The 21136-nt window shown below is 42.7% G+C and overlaps 1 protein-coding gene across 1 annotated transcript in view; it reads left to right on the forward strand.

The window, feature by feature from the left end:
* Nucleotides 1-19346, forward strand: part of LOC139384539 (CUGBP Elav-like family member 4) — a 204733-nt gene extending 185387 nt beyond the window's left edge. The window contains exon 13 of the mRNA XM_071129375.1: nt 19296-19346. The gene's annotated coding sequence lies outside the window, so the exon portion shown is untranslated. The remainder of the gene's footprint in view (nt 1-19295) is intronic.
* The last annotated feature ends 1790 nt before the right edge of the window (nt 19347-21136 follow it).

Below are 21136 nucleotides of genomic sequence, written 5' to 3' on the forward strand. Positions count from 1 at the left end.
GTGAGGTTATTTTCCTGACACCACACTCCGAGGGCCCTCACCTCCTCCCTGTAGGCCGTCTCGTCGTTGTTGGTAATCAAGCCTACCACTGTTGTGTCGTCCGCAAACTTGATGATTGAGTTGGAGGCGTGCGTGGCCACGCAGTCGTGGGTGAACAGGGAGTACAGGAGAGGGCTCAGAACGCACCCTTGTGGGGCCCCAGTGTTGAGGATCAGCGGGGAGGAGATGTTGTTGCCTACCCTCACCACCTGGGGGCGGCCCGTCAGGAAGTCCAGTACCCAGTTGCACAGGGCGGGGTCGAGACCCAGGGTCTCGAGCTTGATGACGAGCTTGGAGGGTACTATGGTGTTGAATGCCGAGCTGTAGTCGATGAACAGCATTCTCACATAGGTATTCCTCTTGTCCAGATGGGTTAGGGCAGTGTGCAGTGTGGTTGAGATTGCATCGTCTGTGGACCTATTTGGGCGGTAAGCAAATTGGAGTGGGTCTAGGGCAGGGGTGTCAAAGTCAAATGGACGGAGGGCCAAATAAAAAAATCAGCTACAAGACGAGGGCCGGACTGTTCGAATGTTCATTGAAAAATTTTTAAATGACGCATATAGTCTAGTGAACCTAATTGAACCTACTGAAAACCTAACAAATATATTACAATATGATCAGATAAATAAAGCAATATTTTCTTATGGCTCTGTCAGTAATCTTTAATTTTCAACAGACACAAAAGACAAATTTCCTTTATATAAATATCCCCATAACATGAACATTAAATGAAAGAAACCGGTATTCAAGGCACCATCAGTAGACTATATTTTCTATTTTAGCAAAAGTGGGCTAAATTTACTTCAAAGAAAAAACAATAATAGCAATTTTCTATCATCCACTCAACTGAAATATTTTTAAAATATAATTGGATTGAAATACAAAAAAATAAAGTGCAAAAATCTATTAATCAAAAACAACACTTTGTTTAAGGAGAAGTAACATGCAGTGAAAACAAATATTAAATTTTAACTTTTAAACTTGAACTGAGTAAAAACTCTAAATATGTGATTGCACAGTAATGTTCACTTGTTTGAGGTTGAGGGTGATACTTGGTGGTGTCCCATCTTTTCCACAAGTTCATCAATGTTCGGGGTAAGGCTCTGAGCTGAAGAAATCCTCAGAATTGAGTGGAGGTGTTCAGCAGTAAGTCGACTTCTGTGTGATGTTTTGTTCAGGTTCATCAAAGAAAACAGTTGTTCACACAGGTATGTGCTGCCAAACATAGACAACGTTTGAGCAGCCTGGATGCGCAGCTGGGGCATTGTGCCGGGGAGGAAACGGGCGAACTCCGCAGCACCCACTGCCGCATATTTTGCCCTCAGTGCATCATTGCATTGGAGGTCAATCAACTCCATTTGGAGGTTTGGTGGTGAGCTTTCCACGTCAACAGCAAATGGGTTACCGAGCAGTTCCAACCTGCTTTTTTGTGCTTCAAAGTCAGCAAATCGGCGTCGAAAGTCAGCGGCAAGCATACCTATTTTATCAGCCAACTGTGTGCTCGGGAACGCACTGGTAGAGAGCTTCTCTTTCATGGTCTGGCAGCTGGGAAAGTGGCTCAAATTTTCTTTCCGCATCTGCGTCTCCCACAGAGTCAGTTTGGTTTTAAATGCCTTCACTGTACTGTACATATCAGAGATGACACGATCCCGACCCTGCAGCTGCAAGTTTATTGCATTCAGATGACTCGTAATGTCACACAGAAAAGCCATTTCACACAGAAACATTTCGTCTCGGAGTTGTGTTGTGTCTTTCCCTTTGCTGTCCAAGAACAGACAAATCTCCTCACGAAGCTCGAAACATCTTTGAAGCACCTTTCCCTGGCTTAGCCATCGCACCTCTGTGTGATAAGGCAAATCACCATGCTCCGTTTCTAACTCCGTCAGAAATGCCTTGAACTGGCGGTGATTCAAACCTTTGGCTCTGATAAAGTTAACTGTGCGCGTGATGATGCTCATTACATGCTCCATTTTCAAGGCTTTACCGCACAACGCTTCCTGGTGTATGATACAATGATAAGCTGTCAGCTCACCTGTCGCGTTTTCCTCTTGCATCTTTTCCCGTATCTTCGCCACCAGTCCGCTCCTGTGTCCACACATCGCAGGTGCTCCGTCGGTTGTCAAACCCACGAGTTTTTCCCAAGGCAGCTCCATCTCATTTACACATCTTGACACCTCTTCATACAAATCATGCCCCGTAGTTGTGCCATGCATAGGACGTAAAGCCAAAAACTCCTCTGTCACGCTTAGGTTGGAGTCCACTCCGCGGATGAAAATTGACAACTGGGCAATGTCAGAAATGTCGGTGCTCTCATCCACAGCCAAGGAATATGCAATAAAATCTTTTCCCTTTTTCACAAGCTGCTCTTTTAGATTGATGGACAACTGGTCTACTCTCTCGGCAATGGTGTTTCTGCTCAGACTCACATTTAAAAAGAGTTGCCTTTTTTCTGGGCAAACTTCGTCACAAACTTTAATCATGCAGTTTTTGATGAAATCCCCCTCCGTAAATGGCCGGGCTGATTTAGCGATCTCTTCTGCCAAAATAAAACTGGCCTTGACAGTTGCGTCCGCGTGTGTGTCCGCGTGTTTCGTTTCATAATGTCGTCTCAGATTATACTCTTTCAGTACCGCCACACTTTCTCCACACAGAAGACACACAGGTTTTCCAGCTACCTTCGTGAACATATACTCCGACTCCCACCTTGTTTGAAACCCCCGGTTCTCAGTATCCACCTTCCGTTTTGCCATTTTTGATGGGTATCTGAAAGTTAATTTTACTGTGATGCTGACGACTGCTGTGCCAATAAATATTGAAATGAAGCAGCCTACTGCTCGGTGCGTCACCTTTGCATTGTGGGAAATGTAGTATTGGTGCGTGTAAAAGATCTGCGGGCTGCCGGCTTGCTGCGGGCCGGTTCTAATAATAAATCAAGATCATCCCAGGGGCCGTAAAAAACCTTCTTGCGGGCCGGATGTGGCCCGCGGGCCTTGACTCTGACATATGTGGTCTAGGGTGTCAGGTAGGGTGGATATGGTCCTTGACTAGTCTCTCAAAGCACTTCATGATGACGGATGTGAGTGCTACGGGGCGGTAGTCGTTTAGCTCAGTTACCTTAGCTTTCTTGGGAACAGGAACAATGGTGGCCCTCTTGAAGCATGTGGGAACAGCAGACTGGTATAGGGATTGATTGAATATGTCCGTAAACACACCGGCCAGCTGGTCTGCGCATGCTCTGAGGGCGCGGCTGGGGATGCCGTCTGGGCCTGCAGCCTTGCGAGGGTTAACACGTTTAAATGTCTTACTCACCTCGGCTGCAGTGAAGGAGAGACCGCATGTTTTCGTTGCAGGCCGTGTCAGTGGCACTGTATTGTCCTCAAAGTGGGCAAAAAAGTTATTTAGTCTGCCTGGGAGCAAGACATCCTGGTCCGTGACTGGGCTGGATTTCTTCCTGTAGTCCGTGATTGACTGTAGACCCTGCCACATGCCTCTTGTGTCTGAGCCGTAGAATTGAGATTCTACTTTGTCTCTGTACTGGCGCTTAGCTTGCTTGATAGCCTTGCGGAGGGAATAGCTGCACTGTTTGTATTCGGTCATGTTACCAGACACCTTGCCCTGATTAAAAGCAGTGGTTCGCGCTTTCAGTTTCACACGAATGCTGCCATCAATCCACGGTTTCTGGTTAGGGAATGTTTTAATTGTTGCTATGGGAACGACATCTTCAACGCACGTTCTAATGAACTCGCACACCGAATCAGCGTATTCGTCAATGTTGTTATCTGACGCAATACGAAACATCTCCCAGTCCACGTGATGGAAGCAGTCTTGGAGTGTGGAGTCAGCTTGGTCGGACCAGCGTTGGACAGACCTCAGCGTGGGAGCCTCTTGTTTTAGTTTCTGTCTGTAGGCAGGGATCAACAAAATGGAGTCGTGGTCAGCTTTTCCGAAAGGGGGGCGGGGCAGGGTCTTATATGCGTCGCGGAAGTTAGAGTAACAATGATCCAAGGTCTTTCCTCCCCTGGTTGCGCAATCGATATGCTGATAAAATTTGGGGAGTCTTGTTTTCAGATTAGCCTTGTTAAAATCCCCAGCTACAATGAATGCAGCCTCCGGATAAATCGTTTCCAGTTTGCAGAGAGTTAAATAAAGTTTGTTCAGAGCCATCGATGTGTCTGCTTGGGGGGGGATATATACGGCTGTGATTATAATCGAAGAGAATTCTCTTGGTAGATAATGCGGTCTACATTTGTTTGTGAGGAATTCTAAATCAGGTGAACAGAAGGATTTGAGTTCCTGTATGTTTCTTTCATCACACCATGTCACGTTGGCCATGAGGCATACGCCCCCGCCCCTCTTCTTACCAGAAAGATGTTTGTTTCTGTCAGCGCGATGTGTGGAGAAACCCGTTGGCTGCACCGCTTCGGATAGAGTCTCTCCAGTGAGCCATGTTTCAGTGAAGCAAAGGACGTTACAGTCTCTGATGTCCCTCTGGAATGCTACCCTTGCTCGGATTTCATTAACCTTGTTGTCAAGAGACTGGACATTGGCAAGAAGAATGCTAGGGAGTGGTGCGCGCTGTGCCCGTCTCCGGAGTCTGACCAGAAGACCGCCTCGTTTCCCTCTCTTTCGGAGTCGTTTTTTTGGGTCGCTGCATAGGATCCACTCCGTTGTCCTGTTTGTAAGGCAGAACACAGGGTCCGCGTCGCGAAAAACATATTCTTGGTCGTACTGATGGTGAGTTGACGCTGATCTTATATTCAGTAGTTCTTCTCGACTGTATGTAATGAAACCTAAGATGACCTGGGGTACTAATGTAAGAAATAACACGTAAAAAAACAAAAAACTGCATAGTTTCCTAGGAATGCGAAGCGAGGCGGCCATCTCTGTCGGCGCCCTTCTATATCTCTATCTCTATTTTAAATATTTTGGGCAGCTTGTGAAGTGCAGTAAATGGATGAATTTTGATTGCTGCTAGCTGTTAGGTAAATCTGATGTGCTGATTGACTGGTTTGATCATGATCGATAATGACTTGACTTTTGACCCTTTTTGCTGTTCTGACGTGACCTTTTAGTGTTTCCTTTTTTTCTCGTGAACTTCAATGTGTATGGATATTCTGTACCTTTTTCTCTCTCTCTCTCTCTCTCTCTCTCTCTCTCTCTCTCTCTCTCTCAATTCAATTCAATTCAATTCAAGGGACTTTATTTGCATGTGAAACACATGTTAACATTGCCAAAGCAAGTGAAGTAGATAATAAATAAAAGTGAAATAAACAATAAAAATGACCAGTAAACATTACACTCACAGAAGATCCAAAATAATAAAGACATTTCAAATGTATATGTATATACAGTGGGGAGAACAAGTATCTGATACACTGCCAATTTTGCAGGTTTTCCTACTTACAAAGCATGTAGAGGTCTGTAATTTGTATCATAGGTACACTTCAACTGTGAGAGACGGAATCTTAAACAAAAATCCAGAAAATCAGATTGTATGATTTTTAAGTCATTAATTGGCATTTTATTGCATGACATAAGTATTTGATCACCTACCAACCAGTAAGAATTCCGGCTCTCACAGACCTGTTAGTTTTTCTTTAAGAAGCCCTCCTGTTCTCCACTCATTACCTGTATTAACTGCACCTGTTTGAACTCGTTACCTGTATAAAAGACACCTGTCCACACACTCAATCAAACAGACTCCAAACTCTCCACAATGGCCAAGACCAGAGAGCTGTGTAAGGACATCAGGGATACAATTGTAGACCTGCACAAGGCTGGGAGGGGCTACAGGACAGTAGGCAAGCAGCTTGGTGAGAAGGCAACAACTGTTGGCGCAATTATTAGAAAATGGAAGAAGTTTAAGATGATGGTCAATCACCCTCGGTCTGGGGCTCCATGCAAGATCTCACCTCGTGGGGCATCAATGATCACGAGGAAGGTGAGGGATCAGCCCAGAACTACATGGCAGGACCTGGTCAATGACCTGAAGAGAGCTGGGACCACAGTCTCAAAGAAAAACATTAGTAACACACTACGCCGTCATGGATTAAAATCCTGCAGCGCACGCAAGGTCCCCCTGCTCAAGTCAACGCATGTCCAGGTCCATCTGAAGTTTGCAAATGACCATCTGGATGATCCAGAGGAGGAATGGGAGAAGGTCATGTGGTCGTCTGATGAGACAAAAATAGAGCTTTTTGGTCTAAACTCCACTCGCCGTGTTTGGAGGAAGAATAAGGATGAGTACAACCCCAAGAACACCATCCTAATCGTGAAGCATGGAGGTGGAAACATCATTCTTTGGGGATGCTTTTCTGCAAAGGGGACAGGATGACTGCACCGTATTGAGGGGAGGATGGATGGGGCCATGTATCGCGAGATCTTGGCCAACAACCTCCTTCCCTCAGTAAGAGCATTGAAGATGGGTCGTGGCTGGGTCTTCCAGCATGACAATGACCCGAAACACACAGCCAGGAAAACTAAGGAGTGGCTCCGTAAGAATCATCTCAAGGTCCTGGAGTGGCCTAGCCAGTCTCCAGACCTGAACCCAATAGAAAATCTTTGGAAGGAGCTGAAAGTTCGTATTGCCCAGCGACAGCGCCGAAACCTGAAGGATCTGGAGAAGGTCTGTATGGAGGAGTGGGCCAAAATCCCTGCTGCAGTGTGTGCAAACCTGGTCAAGAACTACAGGAAACGGATGATCTCTGTAATTGCAAACAAAGGTTTCTGTACCAAATATTAAGTTCTGCTTTTCTGATGTATCAAATACTTATGTCATGCAAAAAATGCAAATGAATTACTTATAAATCAAACAATGTGATTTTCTCGATTTTTGTTTTAGATTCCGTCTCTCACAGTTGAAGTGTACCTATGATAAAAATTACAGACCTCTACATGCTTTGTAAGTAGGAAAACCTGCAAAATCGGCAGTGTATCAAATACTTGTTCTCCCCACTGTATACAGTGTTGTAACGATGTGCAAATGATTAAAGTACAAAAGGGAAAATAAATAAACATAAATATAGGTTGTATTTAAAATGGTGTTTGTTCTTTACTGGTTGCACTTTTCATGTGGCAACAGGTCACAAATGTTGCTGTTGTGATGGCACACTGTGGAATTTCATCCAGTAGATACAGTGCCTTGCGAAAGTATTCGGCCCCCTTGAACTTTGCGACCTTTTGCCACATTTCAGGCTTCAAACATAAAGATATAAAACTGTATTTTTTTGTGAAGAATCAACAACAAGTGGGACACAATCATGAAGTGGAACGACATTTATTGGATATTTCAAACTTTTTTAACAAATCAAAAACTGAAAAATTGGGCGTGCATAATTATTCAGCCCCTTTACTTTCAGTGCAGCAAACTCTCTCCAGAAGTTCAGTGAGGATCTCTGAATGATCCAATGTTGACCTAAATGACTAATGATGATAAATACAATCCACCTGTGTGTAATCAAGTCTCCGTATAAATGCACCTGCACTGTGATAGTCTCAGAGGTCTGTTAAAAGCGCAGAGAGCATCATGAAGAACAAGGAACACACCAGGCAGGTCCGAGATACTGTTGTGAAGAAGTTTAAAGCCGGATTTGGATACAAAAAGATTTCCCAAGCTTTAAACATCCCAAGGAGCACTGTGCAAGCGATAATATTGAAATGGAAGGAGTATCAGACCACTGCAAATCTACCAAGATCTGGCCGTCCCTCTAAACTTTCAGCTCATACAAGGAGAAGACTGATCAGAGATGCAGCCAAGAGGCCCAAGATCACTCTGGATGAACTGCAGAGATCTACAGCTGAGGTGGGAGACTCTGTCCATAGGACAACAATCAGTCGTATATTGCACAAATCTGGCCTTTATGGAAGAGTGGCAAGAAGAAAGCCATTTCTTAAAGATATCCATAAAAAGTGTCGTTTAAAGTTTGCCACAAGCCACCTGGGAGACACACCAAACATGTGGAAGAAGGTGCTCTGGTCAGATGAAACCAAAATTGAACTTTTTGGCAACAATGCAAAACGTTATGTTTGGCGTAAAAGCAACACAGCTCATCACCCTGAACACACTATGCCCACTGTCAAACATGGTGGTGGCAGCATCATGGTTTGGGCCTGCTTTTCTTCAGCAGGGACAGGGAAGATGGTTAAAATTGATGGGAAGATGGATGGAGCCAAATACAGGACAATTCTGGAAGAAAACCTGATGGAGTCTGCAAAAGACCTGAGACTGGGACGGAGATTTGTCTTCCAACAAGACAATGATCCAAAACATAAAGCAAAATCTACAATGGAATGGTTCAAAAATAAACATATCCAGGTGTTAGAATGGCCAAGTCAAAGTCCAGACCTGAATCCAATCGAGAATCTGTGGAAAGAACTGAAAACTGCTGTTCACAAATGCTCTCCATCCAACCGCACTGAGCTCGAGCTGTTTTGCAAGGAGGAATGGGAAAAAAATTCAGTCTCTCGATGTGCAAAACTGATAGAGACATACCCCAAGCGACTTACAGCTGTAATCGCAGCAAAAGGTGGCGCTACAAAGTATTAACTTAAGGGGGCTGAATAATTTTGCACGCCCAATTTTTCAGTTTTTGATTTGTTAAAAAAGTTTGAAATATCCAATAAATGTCGTTCCACTTCATGATTGTGTCCCACTTGTTGTTGATTCTTCACAAAAAAATACAGTTTTATATCTTTATGTTTGAAGCCTGAAATGTGGCAAAAGGTCGCAAAGTTCAAGGGGGCCGAATACTTTCGCAAGGCACTGTATGGGAGTTAATCAAAATTGGATTTGTTTTTTGAATTCTTTGTGGATCTGTGTATTCTGAGGGAAGTGTGTCTCTTTAATATGGTCATACATTTGGCAGGAGGTTAGGAAGTGCAGCTCAAATTTCACCTCATTTTGTGGGCAGTGTGCACATAGCCTGTCTTCTCTCAAAAGCCAGGTCTGCCTACAGCGGCCTTTCTCAATAGCAAGGCTATGCTCACTGATTCTGTAAATAGTCAAAGCTTTCCTTAAGTTTGGGTCATTCACAGTGGTCTGTTTAGGGCCAAATAGAATGATAGTTTACTCAGTGTTTTTGTGAACAGAGCCCCAGGACCAGCTTGCTTAGGGGCTCTTCTCCAGGTTCATCTCTCTGTAGGTAATGGCTTTGTTATGGAAAGTTTGGGAATCGCTTCCTTTTAGGTGGTTGTTGAATTTAACGTAACTTTTCTGGATTTTGATCATTTTCGGGTATCAGCCTAATTCTGCTCTGCATGCATTATTTGGTGTTTTACATTGTACAGGGAGGATATTTTTGCAGAATTCTACATGCAGTCTCAATTTGGTGTTTGATAAATTATGTGAATTCTTGGTTGGTGAGCGGACCCCAGACCTCACAACCATAAAGGGCAATGGGTTCTATAACTGAATCAAGAATTTTTAGCCAGATCCTAATTGGTATGTTGAATTTTATGTTCCTTTTGATGGCATAGAAGACCCTTCTTGCCTTGTCTCTCAGATCGTTCACAGCTTTGTGGAAGTTACCTGTGGCGCTGATGTTTAGGCCAAGGTATATATCATTTTTTGTGTGCTCTAGGGCAACAGTGTCTTGATGGAATTTGTATTTGTGGTCCTGGCGACTGGAACTTATTTGGAAAAATATTATTTTGGTCTTACTGAGATTTACTGTCAGGACCCAGGTCTGACAGAATCTGTGCAGAATATCTCCTTGGTTTGTGACAGAAGCACCAGATCATCAGCAAACAGTAGACATTTGACTTCGAATTCTGGTAGGGTCAGGCAGGGTGTTGGTATACATGTTGAAGAGGGTGGTGCTTAAGCTGCATCCATGTCTCACCCGACGGCCCTGTGGAAAGAAATGTGTGTGTTTTTTGCCAATTTTAACTGCGGACTTGTTGTTTGTGTACATGGATTTTATAATGTTGTATGTTTTTCCCCCAACACCACTTTCCATCAATTTGTATAGTAGAACCTCATGCCAAATTGAGTCAAAGGGTTTTTCGAAATCAAAAAAGCACAAAAAGACTTTGCCTTCGTTTTGGATCATTTGTCTGTCAATTAAGGTGTGCAGGGTGAGTGAATATGTGGTCTGTGATATGATCATTTGGTAAAAAGCCAATTTGACATTTACTCGGTACATTGTTTTCACTGAGGAAATGTACAGGTCTGCTGTTAACGATAATGCAGAGGATTTCCCAAGGTTGCTGTTGATGCATATCCCACAGTAGTTATTGGGGTCAAATGTGTCTCCACTTTTGTGGATTAGACCAATTCCAAATACTGGGGAAGATGCCAGAGCTAAGGATGATGTTAAAGAGTTTAAGTATAGCCAATTGGAATTTGTTGTCTGTGTATTTTATAATTTCATTGAGGATACCATCTCTTTCTCTATCGTTCTTTCTTTCTTTCTCTCTCTTTCTCTTTCTCTCTCTTTCTCTTTCTCTTTCTCTCTCTTTCTCTCTTTCTCTTTCTCTTTCTCTCTCTCTCTCTCTCTCTCTCTCTCTCTCTCTCTCTCTCTTTCTCTTTCTCTTTCTCTTTCTCTTTCTCTTTCTCTCTCTTTCTCTTTCTCTTTCTCTCTCTCTCTCTTTCTCTCTCTTTCTCTTTCTCTCTCTTTCTCTCTCTTTCTCTCTCTTTCTCTCTCTTTCTCTTTCTCTCTCTTTCTCTTTCTCTCTCTCTTTCTCTCTCAAGGGTGTGAATACTATATACACTGCTCAAAAAAATAAAGGGAACACTAATATAACACATCTGAATGAATGAAATATTCTCATTAAATACTTTTTTCTTTACATAGTTGTATGTGCTGACAACAAAATCACACAAGAATTATCAATGGAAATCAAATGTATCTACCCATGGAGGTCTGGATTTGGAGTCACACTCAAAATTAAAGTGGAAAACCACACTACAGGCTGATCCAACTTTGATGTAATGTCCTTAAAACAAGTCAAAATGAGGCTCAGTGGTGTGTGTGGCCTCCACGTGCCTGGATGACCTCCCTACAACGCCTGGGCATGCTCCTGATGAGGTGGCGGATGGTCTCCTGAGGGATCTCCTCCCAGACCTGGACTAAAGCATCTGCCAACTCCTGGACAGTCTGTGGTGCAACGTGGCGTTGGTGGATGGAGCGAGACATGATGTCCCAGATTCAGGTCTGGGGAACGGGCCGGTCAGTCCATAGCATCAATGCCTTCCTCTTGCAGGAACTGCTGACACACTCCAGCCACATGAGGTCTAGCATTGTCTTGCATTAGGAGGAACCCACACCAGCATATGGTCTCACAAGGGGTCTGAGGATCTCATCTCGGTACCTAATGGCAGTCAGGCTACCTCTGGCGAGCACATGGAGGGCTGTTGCCCCCCCCAAAGAAATGCCACCCCACACCATGACTGACCCACCGCCAAACCGGTCATGCTGGAGGATGTTGCAGGCAGCAGAACGTTCTCCACGGCGTCTCCAGACTGTCACGTCTGTCACATGTGCTCAGTGTGAACCTGCTTTCATCTGTGAAGAGCACAGGGCGCCAGTGGCGAATTTGCCAATCTTGGTGTTCTCTGGCAAATGCCAAACGTCCTGCACGGTGTTGGGCTGTAAGCACAACCCCCACCTGTGGACGTCGGGCCCTCATACCACCCTCATGGAGTCTGTTTCTGATCGTTTGAGCAGACACATGCACATTTGTGGCCTGCTGGAGGTCATTTTGCAGGGCTCTGGCAGTGCTCCTCCTGCTCCTCCTTGCACAAAGGCGGAGGTAGCGGTCCTGCTGCTGGGTTGTTGCCCTCCTACGGCCTCCTCCACGTCTCCTGATGTACTGGCCTGTCTCTTGGTAGCGCCTCCATGCTCTGGACATTACGCTGATAGACACAGCAAACCTTCTTGCCACATCTCGCATTGATGTTCCATCCTGGATGAGCTGCACTACCTGAGCCACTTGTGTTGGTTGTAGACTCCGTCTCATGCTACCACTAGAGTGAAAGCACCGCCAGCATTCAAAAGTGACCAAAACATCAGCCAGGAAGCATAGGAACTGAGAAGTGGTCTGTGGTCCACACCTGCAGAACCACTCCTTTATTGGGGGTGTCTTGCTAAATGCCTATAATTTCCACCTGTTGTCTATTCCATTTGCACAACAGCATGTGAAATTTATTGTCAATCAGTGTTGCTTCCTAAGTGGACAGTTTGATTTCACAGAAGTGTGATTGACTTGGAGTTACATTGTGTTGTTTATATATATATATATACAGTGCCTTGCGAAAGTATTCAGCCCCCTTTTGCCACATTTCAGGCTTCAAACATAAAGATATAAAACTGTATTTTTTTGTGAAGAATCAACAACAAGTGGGACACAATCATGAAGTGGAACGACATTTATTGGATATTTCAAACTTTTTTAACAAATCAAAAACTGAAAAATTGGGCGTGCAAAATTATTCAGCCCCCTTAAGTTAATACTTTGTAGCGCCACCTTTTGCTGCGATTACAGCTGTAAGTCGCTTGGGGTATGTCTCTATCAGTTTTGCACATCGAGAGACTGAATTTTTTTCCCATTCCTCCTTGCAAAACAGCTCGAGCTCAGTGCGGTTGGATGGAGAGCATTTGTGAACAGCAGTTTTCAGTTCTTTCCACAGATTCTCGATTGGATTCAGGTCTGGACTTTGACTTGGCCATTCTAACACCTGGATATGTTTATTTTTGAACCATTCCATTGTAGATTTTGCTTTATGTTTTGGATCATTGTCTTGTTGGAAGACAAATCTCCGTCCCAGTCTCAGGTCTTTTGCAGACTCCATCAGGTTTTCTTCCAGAATGGTCCTGTATTTGGCTCCATCCATCTTCCCATCAATTTTAACCATCTTCCCTGTCCCTGCTGAAGAAAAGCAGGCCCAAACCATGATGCTGCCACCACCATGTTTGACAGTGGGGATGGTGTGTTCAGGGTGATGAGCTGTGTTGCTTTTACGCCAAACATAACGTTTTGCATTGTTGCCAAAAAGTTCAATTTTGGTTTCATCTGACCAGAGCACCTTCTTCCACATGTTTGGTGTGTCTCCCAGGTGGCTTGTGGCAAACTTTAAACGACACTTTTTATGGATATCTTTAAGAAATGGCTTTCTTCTTGCCACTCTTCCATAAAGGCCAGATTTGTGCAATATACGACTGATTGTTGTCCTATGGACAGAGTCTCCCACCTCAGCTGTAGATCTCTGCAGTTCATCCAGAGTGATCATGGGCCTCTTGGCTGCATCTCTGATCAGTCTTCTCCTTGTATGAGCTGAAAGTTTAGAGGGACGGCCAGGTCTTGGTAGATTTGCAGTGGTCTGATACTCCTTCCATTTCAATATTATCGCTTGCACAGTGCTCCTTGGGATGTTTAAAGCTTGGGAAATCTTTTTGTATCCAAATCCGGCTTTAAACTTCTTCACAACAGTATCTCGGACCTGCCTGGTGTGTTCCTTGTTCTTCATGATGCTCTCTGCGCTTTTAACGGACCTCTGAGACTATCACAGTGCAGGTGCATTTATACGGAGACTTGATTACATACAGGTGGATTGTATTTATCATCATTAGTCATTTAGGTCAACATTGGATCATTCAGAGATCCTCACTGAACTTCTGGAGAGAGTTTGCTGCACTGAAAGTAAAGGGGCTGAATAATTTTGCACGCCCAATTTTTCAGTTTTTGATTTGTTAAAAAAGTTTGAAATATCCAATAAATGTCGTTCCACTTCATGATTGTGTCCCACTTGTTGTTGATTCTTCACAAAAAAATACAGTTTTATATCTTTATGTTTGAAGCCTGAAATGTGGCAAAAGGTCGCAAAGTTCAAGGGGGCCGAATACTTTCGCAAGGCACTGTATATATATATATATATATATATATATACATACAGTGTCTTCAGAAAGTATTCACACCCATTGACTTTTTCCACATTTTGTTACAGCCTGAATCTAAAATGCATTAAATTTAGATTTTGTGTCACTGGCCTACACACAATACCCCATAATGTCAAAGTGGAGTTATCTTTTTAGAAATGTTTACAAATTAAAAACTAAAATGTCTTGAGTCAATAAGTATTCAACCCCTTTGTTATGGCAAGCCTAAATATATATGTTCAGGAGTAAAAAAGTGCTTACAACTAAAAAAGTGCTTACAAGTCACATAATACTATGCATGGACTAACTCTGCGTGCAATAATAGTGTTTAACATGAGTTTTGAATGACTACCTCATCTCTGTACCTCACACGTACAATTATCTCTGTAGGGTCCCTCAGTCGAGCAGTGAATTTCAAACACAGATTCAACCACAAACACCAGAGAGGTTTTCCAATGTCTCGCAAAGATGGGCACCTATTGGTAGATGGGTCAAAATTTTAAAAAGCAGAGATTGAATATCTTGTTCAGCATGGTGAAGTTATTAATTACACTTTGACCCAGTCACTACAAAGATACAGGCTTCCTTCCTGGGTCAGTTTCCAGAAAGGAAGGAAACCGCTAAGGGATTTCACCATGAGGCCAATGGTGACTTTAAAACAGTTACGGAGTTTCATGTGATAGGAGAAAACTGAGGATGGATCATTGTTGTTACTCCACAATACTAACATACAGTGCATTCGGAAAGTATTCAGACCCCTTGACTTTTTCCACATTCTGTTACATTACAACCTTATTCTAAAATGGATTAAATATATTTTTCCCTCATCAATCTACACACAATACCCCATAATGACAAAGCGAAAACAGGTTGTTTTGCAAATTTAGTGGAAATACAAAACAGCAGTACCTTATTTACATAAGTATTCAGACTCTTTGCTATGAGACTCTAAATTGAGCTCAGGTACATCCTGTTTCCATTGATCTTCCTTGAGATGTTTCTACAATTGATTGAAGTCCACCTGTGGTAAATTCAATTGATTGGACATGATTTGGAAAGGGACACACCTGTCTATATAAGGTCCCACAGTTGACTGTGCATGTCAGAGCAAAAACCAAGCCATGAGGTCGAAGGAATTGTCCGTAGAGCTCCGAGACAGGATTGTGTCGAGACACAGATCTTGGGAAGTGTACCAAAAAATGTCTGCAGCCTTGAAGGTCCCCAAGAACACAGTGGCCTCCATTATTCTTAAATGGAAGAAGTTTGGAACCACCGAGACTATTTCCTACAGCTGGCCACCTGGCCAAACTGAGCAATCATGGGAGAAGGGCCTTGGTCAGGGAACCAAATGGTTACTCTGATAGAGCTCCAGAGTTTGGAGATGGGAGAACCTTCCAGAAGGACAACCATCTCTGCAGCACTCAACCAATCAGGCCTGATTGGTAGAGTGGCCAGACGGAAGCCACTTCTCAGTAAAAGGCACATGACAGCCCGCTTGCGGTTTACCAAAAGGCACCTAAAGACTCTCAGACCACGAGAAACAAGTTTCTCTGGTCTGATGAAACCAAGATAGAACTCTTTGGCCTGAAAGCCAAGCATCACGTCTGGAGGAAACCAGGCACCATCCCTACAGTGTAGAATGGTGGTGGCAGCATCATGCTGTGGGGATATTTTTCAGTGGCAGGGACTGGGAGAGTAGTCAGGATCGAGGGAAAGATGAATGGAGCAAAGTACAGAGACATCCTTGATGAAAACCTGCTCCAGAGCGCTCAGGACCTCAGACTGGGGCAAAGTTTCATCTTCCAACAGGACAACGACCCTAAGCACACAACCACGACAATGCAAGTGGCCCAGCCAGAGCCCGGACTTGAACCCGATAGAACATCTCTGGAGAGACCTGAAAATAGCTGTGCAGCAACGCTCTCCATCCAACCTGACAGAGCTTGAGAGGACCTGCAGAGAAGAATGGCAGAAACTCTCCAAATACAGGTGTGCCAAGCTTGTAGCGTCGTAACCAAGAAGACTCGAGGCTGTAGACGTTACCAAAGGTGCTTCAACAAAGTACTGAGTAAAGCGTCTAAATACTTATGTAAATGTGATATTTAATTTTTTTATTTAAAAAAAAATAAAAAAATGTCAAAAAAATCGGTTTTCCTTTGTTATTATGGGGTATTGTGTGTAGATTGATGAGGGAAAAAATGATTGAATCAATTTTAGAATAAGGCTGTAACGTAACAAAATGTGGAAAAAGTCAAGGGGTCTGAATACTTTCCGAATGCACTGTAAATGACAACGTGAAAAGAAGGAAGCCTGTACAGAATAACACTATTCCAAAACATGGATTCTGTTTGCAATAAGGCACTAAAGTAAAACTGCAAAAAATGTGGCAAAGAAATTAACTTTATTTCCTGAATGCAAAGCATTATGCTTGGGGCAAATCCAACACAGCACATCACAGAGTACCACTCTTCATAATTTCACTTATAGTGGTGGCTGCATCATGATATGGGCATGCTTGTCATCAGCATGGACTAGTGAGTTTTTTTTGTTTTGGATAAAAAGAAACGGAATAGAATAGCAAAATCCTAGAGGAAACCCTGGTTCACCTTTCAGCAGGTCAATAACCTAAAACACAAGGCCAAATATACACTGGAGTTACTTACCAAGATGACATTGAATGTTCCTGAGTGGACTAGTTACAGTTTTGATTTAAATCGTCTTTAAAATCTATTGAATAACTTGAAAATGTCTGTCTAGCAATGATCAACAACCAACTTGACAGAGCTTGAAGAATGAAAAAAAAGTGCAAATATTGTACAATCCAGGTGTGCAAAGCTCTTAGAGACTTACCCAGAAAGACTCACAGCTGTAATCACTCCCAAAGGTGATTCAAACATATATTGATTCAGGGTTGTGAATACCTACTGTATGCAAATGAGATATTTCTGTATTTCAACTTCAATAAATTTGTTAACATTTCTAAAAACATGTTTTCACTTTGTCATTCTGGGTTATTGTGTGTAGATGGGTGAGAGAAAAAAATATTTTGGATTCAGACTAACACGAGAAAGTATGAATACTTTCTGAAGGCACTGTGTATTCCAACAGTGTTTTTGTAATTATTTATAATTTGTACCAACATTTCTTCACACAAGAGGGCTGATGCCCACTTTTGTTGTCATAAAACAGATTATTTGCTTAAATAACCTTTTTTTTTAAAGTCAATCCCCAGCTCTTTAGTTGAGTGATAGACAAGATGACCCTGTGTTTGTGCAGCCAATTAAATCTCCTCCATCCATCTATCCATCCACAAACTGTAGAGAAGCGCAGGAAAATGTTGACTCTCCTCCACTCCTCCCTGCATTTCGTCTGCACTTGGAGTACTTGGTGTGATTGTTTTGTTTGCCTAACATGAGGATAACTTCCCATGTATATATTTATGAGGGGGCTAACCAATTACATTGTGATTGCAGAGCTGCAGGCAGTGGTGTAGCCCCACACACCCCAGCCTGACTCCACCCACATTCACACACAAACACAAACACCATCAAAAATAAATCAAAGAAACTCATACCATGAATGGTGCATCCTCTGCTTGTGTTGTTTTAGTCTGGTCTTTTCAGTATTATCATGCCCAACAATTAACTCAATGTGTTTGTAATTATTTTAGCACTGAATAGATTACTGGTGCATGCCATGTATGAGTTACTATTCTCTCATGATGAATCATCTACAAATATTTTTACTCTCTCCAAAATCTGCCAAAAATAAGCCCCATGCGTTTCTATGGGCTTATTTTGGTCCGAAGCTTGTCACCTGCCTTCCTGCCTTTGGGACAACAACTCCCATTGTTAGTGCAGAGACATGAACATCTTGTCATTATATACAGATCTCTGACTTAACTAAGTGCAGTCTGTCTGGACAACCAGCCAGCAGGGCACTGGGTCTCTCTGGGTTCGCCTGTCTCCCCTGTGGATCAGGTTTCTCTGGGTTCGCCTGTCTCCCCTGTGGATCAAGTTTCTCTGGGTTCCCCTGTCTCCTCTGTAGATCAGGTCTCTCTGGGTTTGCCGATCTCTCCTGTAACTCAGGTCTCTCTGGGTTCGCCTGTCTCCCCTGTGGCTGTGTCTCTCTCGTGAATCTCTAATTGAGAGCCACTTCAGGGTGTGCGCATTTGTGTGAAAGTAGGTAGTTATCCATGTAGATATAAAGATGTTTTTCCAGTAGTTTGGTCTTCATCAGTTGCTTCCACTTAAAACTCCCCTCTGGAAATACAAGCTGTTATGTTTTAAATGGACTGTTTTCTCTTCTTCTGTACTGTAACTTCTATGGTAGATGCTTACTTTGAATTACTGGTGTTTTTGTATAAAAGCTGGAACATCTATAATCAGGTATCTTTGTGCAAAGGCTTATCTCTAATGGTCCTGCTTGCCTCCGCAGATATGAAATACGTTACCAGCATCTCATCTCCCACAGTTAAGTAGCTGATCTATTATAAAATGGTAACAAGCTCATTTCTCAGGAGAAAATAACAGAACAAAGACTTGCGCGGCATATGTTCGCTCCACAAAGTCAGATATTTTTCATGTGGGCTCTGTGAGAGTGATTAGCTGTGATTTGGCTGTCTTTTTGTACCAGGATTCAGGGCCAGTACACATTAAGGATGATTGCATCCAACTGTACCTCCAGCTTATTCAACCATTGCCAAAAAGCACACAGATCCATAAAAAGTATGTATTTCATATCTACTGTTATGAAAATGGAAACATTATAGCTCTGGGTGTATTTTCCAATAGTTTTGAGTATTCATTTTTAATTTGTTCACTACACAAAAAAAAAGCATGAAAAGATGATCATAAACTTTTCCTCCCCCTGGAGTTTTGTAATAATAATTTTTAACATCATAATATTATCATTAATGGGCTACTATTTGACCTTCAGTACATCCCTTCGTCTTTAGTGTCCCCCTTCCCTCGGTTGTCATTGGGATTTTTTACAATTATTATCACAAATGATCAGAAAATACTATTAACAGAGGAATTAACAGAGATGACAGGCTAACGTTTAGTAAAATCATTTTTCTGAGTCGAGAGTAAAGTTGCCTTAAATACCTACTGCCTTTGGATTAGAGCTGTCACGGCATACATGACTGTTCCTTATGGTAAAACACAACCCCTCCACCTTCAGCCCACTTCTTTCTAGATCTGATTGACATCCTCCTTCTTTTCCTTTGTCTGTTTTCCATTCTGTTAGCTGTGCCTGTCAGTGTGCTAAACCAGGCAGGAGCCAGCACCCTGAACAAGACCCCTTTGCCCTCACCTCACTGAATCTGCTCTCTCTCTCTCTCTCTCTCTCTCTCTCTCTCTCTCTCTCTCTCTCTTACAGGATGAAGGGCCACAACACCTTATTTCCACAAGTGCAGTATAAAGTACAAAGACTTCTTGCTCTGCTACATATCATGAAAGAAGGGTGGTCCCTTGATTCTGCTGGAAGAATAGCTGGAGAAGATTGGGTGACTGAGGAGGAGAAGGAACCCGGAGATTCTTTTTTTTTTTTTTTTTAGCAAATGCCTCTTTTCCCTGTTTTGCTTTGGCGTCTGTGGAAGAGGATTTTTTGCAGAGACCAACTTTTTGCTGCTGTTTTTTAAACAAGATGGAAAACCTTTATAGACACATTATGCTCAAAGCATGCAAACTGACACCGATATATATAGACATGAACACACTCTTACCAAACACACATGCATACATACAGGCCAACACACACACACACACACACACACACACACACACACACACACACACACACACACACACACACACACACACACACACACACACACACACACACACACACACACACACACACACACGCACGCACACACACACATGCACACACACACACACACATATTCTCTCAGACATCCTACAGTGTACATACCTGTATGTGCATTTGCCAACTTAAACATACACGCGGACAGACAGACACACACATAAACACACACACATATACACACACCAGCCTGCTGCCATTTTGGTTTTCGTGCCTACACAGGTGATGTGCTCTGTGACAGGGCGAGCTCTGAGGAAAGAAGAAGAGAAATGGAGAATCCAGGAGAATTTACATGCATCATTCCTTAGGAAATAGGGACCAAAGGACTTAACGCTTTTTAAAAGAATATAAATATATATACATATATATATATATATATATTTAAAAAACTCTTACCTTGTAGCTGCAAGTATTACAATTTAATAGTAGTCAAAATAAATCATTAAATCAATATCCAGTGGCCTAAGTAAGAATAAAAAGATAAAGGAAATAATGTATACATTGAAAAAAAGACAAGGAAACGTAGTAAAGGGGCTGATTATTATGTTCTGGTTGCTGTTTTGCCACCAGTTAGTAGATTAGAAAATGTAGAATACTAGAAAAGTAGATTTGCTCTTTTTTGCTGTTGTTTTCTTTTAAAGAAAAAAATACTTGAACTTGTAAAGTAAGGGGGGAGGGATGAAAAAGAAAAAATGATTAATTTTGTCTGTCCCGTCCCAGTGGGCTTTGGGGCATTGGGGTCTCTCTCTTGGATGTTCCGGTCGGGCCGCTGGACATGTCCCTCATCATGGTGTACAACTCACTCACAGCACTATCTGACAGCTATAAAGGAACTGTTTTTGAGAAGAGGGGGAAGAAGAAGAGAAAAGACAGATGAACCTTCCGAGTGTCTGTGCTGGACAGGGTGCAGATATGAGAGGCTTATTTCCCACAAGCCTTTGTGTTCAAGCGACAATCCACTGTAAAAAAACAAGCAAATCGGACATGGTGTGTTCTTTTCTTTTGAGCTCTATTATTACGACAGGGAGTGTGCTATTATAAAAGTTATTAAAGAAATGCATAAAGAGAAGCTTCTGAAAATGAGCTGGACTAATGGACAAAAATTAAGGCAAGCAGAGAAGAAAATGATTGAGTTGATAGCTACTGAAACTGCCAAAAGAGTGGACTCAACAGTATAACAATGAATTGGCTCTCGTGGCGTTTGAGTGAACGAAAAAAATAGACCCATTAAAAATAACCATGTTATAGGCAAGAGGGAGAAAGAGAGAGAGGGATAGGGATATTTATGTCCGCTGAAGCCGTTCTGAAGCTCTGGTGAGATTGAGAAACATCGCCTCATCTCCCCGGCTGCAGAACAGATACAAGCAGAACTTGCTCTGAAAGACACACTAGAT

Source organism: Oncorhynchus clarkii, chromosome 26, assembly GCF_045791955.1.
Source record: "Oncorhynchus clarkii lewisi isolate Uvic-CL-2024 chromosome 26, UVic_Ocla_1.0, whole genome shotgun sequence".
NCBI lineage: Eukaryota > Metazoa > Chordata > Actinopteri > Salmoniformes > Salmonidae > Oncorhynchus > Oncorhynchus clarkii.